Here is a 3384-nt window from a genome sequence, read left to right on the forward strand (position 1 = left end):
GCCTCAGGCTAGAAGCTGTTTCACTCATCAATATGAGTGACAGGTGCTGGGGCAGGAGGGGGCGGGGCTAACGAGGCCTCGGTCAGACTGCCTGCCTAGTCTGGGGCCAAAAGTTTTGGCATCTGGTCATCCGGTAAAAAAGTGGAAACGGCCGTTGCGGGTCTGGCGGATCTCCTGATATCAAAAATCCAAATTGTGCTGGCAGCCTGACCAACGCCCAAGAGAAAGAAAAAGTGACATATTGAAGCTTTAAAAACGTTTAGTGGACAAAACGGTGACACTTTTACAGACTGCAATCCTTCTAATTTAGCCTTGAAGGGACAGCTCACCCTAAAATCCAAAACACATATATTCCCTCTCACCTGTAGTGCTATTTATCCATCTATATCGTTTTGTGTTAGTTGCCTGAGTTTTGGAGATATCGGCCGCAGAGTTTCTGCCTTTTCTCCAATACAAGGGAACTGGATGGCACTCGGCTTGTGCTGCTCAAAGTGCCAAAGAAATACATTTGAAAAACTCAACAGCAATGTCTCTTTCCAGAAATCATGACCCCGTTACTCAAGATAATCCACAGACCTTGTTATGAGCAGTTTCATGGAGGAACTATTTTCTTTTGAACGAACTACAGCCGCAAGCTGCTAGCTAGTTCCTACATGACTGCAAAAGAAAATAGTTCCTACATGAAACTGCAAACAAAGTATGCAATATTTTTTTTCCCATGATGGAGAAGGCTAGGCGAAGGCATGACCCGCTACCTGGAGCTAATGGGGTGGCTGTTCTCCCCCCCTGACCTCTGCGGAGACATGAGCTGAGGGTTATGAGACAGAAAACCACACAGATCTGAAATTTTACTGACATCGGAAGTAGGTTTTACATCTGTGCGTGCTTGTCCTGGCTGCTGCTAGGCGTAAAAATAACTTTTTGAAAAACTGCTCTAGGCTCAGTATATGACATGTCTGGATCTCTTTGCAGTCTGTCCACAGTGTCCATTTCTGTGGATCTGTAGGAGGCGCTGTGTCGCTCTATGTATCTGCCTGTAGGAGGCGCTACGCTGGTGATGTTAAAGACAGGGCAGTGCTGTAATATGTCTCCTCCATCGGGAATCGAACCAACAGTCTTCCTGTCAGACAGAGACAGTGACACAGCCACTCAGCCGACTGAGCTATGAGCTGTTGGGAGTTAAGCTTCTGATTTCTACACACTGTATTCACACTGACAATAACACAGAGCATAAAGAGTGAGACAGGTGAGATTTGTACCAGTGAGTTGAGCTAGAGTCAGGGACTGACTAGTCTCCTTCATCAGCTTATTTCTATCAGTGTTCAAACTACTGGTGATGATAAAGAAGGATCACTGCTGCAGCTTATAATGTGAGTACTTTTTAAGAAATTGCCTGAGGCTGGGATTGAACCAACAACCTTTGCATATCACACAACATTCACATGTTTATCTGAGTGAGTCACTATTGTGTTAGAATGAGTAAATGGGCATTGACACTGTTTTTATATAACCCTTGATCAATTCTCATTAATCTTTTATCTTTTCTTTTGTATTTGCCTGTAGGCTACATACTGTACGTGTACTGCCAAGAGTAGCGGCAGCATTATAATAACCAGAGACCAGACTATATCAAAAACATAAACACACAGTGGAGTCTTTCATGCATGCTAGCAAGCGAAACTGCTGTCTGTCTGACCACAGACTGTAGAAAGAGACGCAGGATAGCCAAGCGAATGTGATTGGATGAACGTTTGACGCTAGGCCAATCACAGGCAGAGAGGGTGCCTCCAGCCTTCGCCATCATCCCCAAAAAAATATTGCATACAGTATACACAATGCAATCATTCTTTGACTGTCAGTGGCGTGCAAAGACGATGCAAGTATCTCAAAGGCAATCACACTGTACGGTCTTCCTTCATTTCATTTCTCATGTAAGAATCCCATTAAACATGACTGTTTGTAATCCCCCATGCTGAAAATTACAGTGTTCAGAAAGAATCATTGGATTTGAACACTACTGAACTGCTAATAGCTATCTATTTGTACAGGCTTTTCAGCTCTGCTCCCCTGCTCACTCTGAATTCACTAATTCTAGCATTAGGCTAAAGACCCAATCGTTTTTCATATTTGACATGCTTGGTTAATGGAGGGGGATCAGGACAGGTCCCAATTCCACTTTAAAGTTCGGTCTTTACCGGTGAAGCTTTTAATTGGATGGCCCTCCACCCAACCCCGGGCCTATTACAACTGGTTTACGTGTTTATTAAAAAAGGATCGCGATTAGCTGACGCCTAGATGACAGCTAGTCTTCCTCGGGTCCAAGACCATAAAAAAGCATCTTCTTTGTGACATCATCAGTGATGTCATAACTCTTTCTCTACTTGACCATTGTGACATCGTCACTGATGTCATAAACCCTCCCCTGCTTGTGTGGTATAGGACCAGTATAATATACATTGTGTATACAGCGATGGAGGCAGAGATGGGGTTTGCACCATTCAGATCATGGGATGACTTCGTCCCTGGAGCGGACCACTTTACCTATCCGACCTTCAGAGATCTAACTAAATGGAACAACAGAGTGATTCAGAATTTGCTGTACTACCAGACAAACTATTTCACCATTGCGATCATGGTATTCATCATTGTAGGGTATCTGAACCCATTTGGCATGTTTCTGGGAGGAACAGTGGTGTCTCTGGTCTTCATGGGTTCGGTGTGGGCCGGAGAGAACCAGACCATGATCAAGAACTTTAAAAGGAAGAACCCCACTCTGTTCATCATCGGGGTCATGGGCACCAGCTACTTCCTGCTGTCGCTGTGTGATGGAGTGATGATCTTCATCTTCGGCCTCACCTTTCCTTTGCTGCTGATCCTGGTCCATGCCTCTCTGCGACTGTGCAGCATCAAGAAGAGACTGCAGAACAAGAGTGAGGGTGTGCGGCTGAAGAGGTCCCCCATAGGCATTATACTGCACCTGCTGGACCAACAGGAGGAGAAGATTAACACAGTTTCAGGATTTCATTGAGAGCAAACTCAATAAGGAAAGGTGAAACGGTGGTCAGATGCATCCCTTCAGGACCTACACACACTGCCAGGACGATGAAGCGGTCTCGGAAAATCATGGCCGACCCCTCCTCCCACCCAGGTCATCAACTCTTTAAGGCTCTCCCCCTTGGCTGTTGTTTGGCAGTACTAGACTGCCATCCGTCTCTTCAACAAGAACCGAAAGCCACCACAAATAAGGGCTTTACGATCCATCAACAGAGCATGCAAACACCCCCGACTGATGATGTCATACCCATTGATGTTGTCATGCCCAACAAGTTATAGAAGCGGTTTCAACAATAAACACAGTAGACCCTTCTCACGGGGGCTATTTTG

At 45.3% G+C, this 3384-nt stretch overlaps 1 pseudogene across 1 annotated transcript; it reads left to right on the forward strand.

Moving 5' to 3' along the window:
- Positions 1-2470: 2470 nt before the first annotated feature.
- Positions 2471-3028, forward strand: LOC310782918 (PRA1 family protein 3 pseudogene; annotated as a pseudogene). The gene has a single exon. The product of its transcript is annotated as a PRA1 family protein 3 pseudogene (transcript).
- Positions 3029-3384: the final 356 nt, after the last annotated feature.

The sequence above is a fragment of the Poromitra crassiceps genome (assembly GCF_964638095.1).
Source record: "Poromitra crassiceps genome assembly, chromosome: 9".
Lineage (NCBI taxonomy): Eukaryota > Metazoa > Chordata > Actinopteri > Beryciformes > Melamphaidae > Poromitra > Poromitra crassiceps.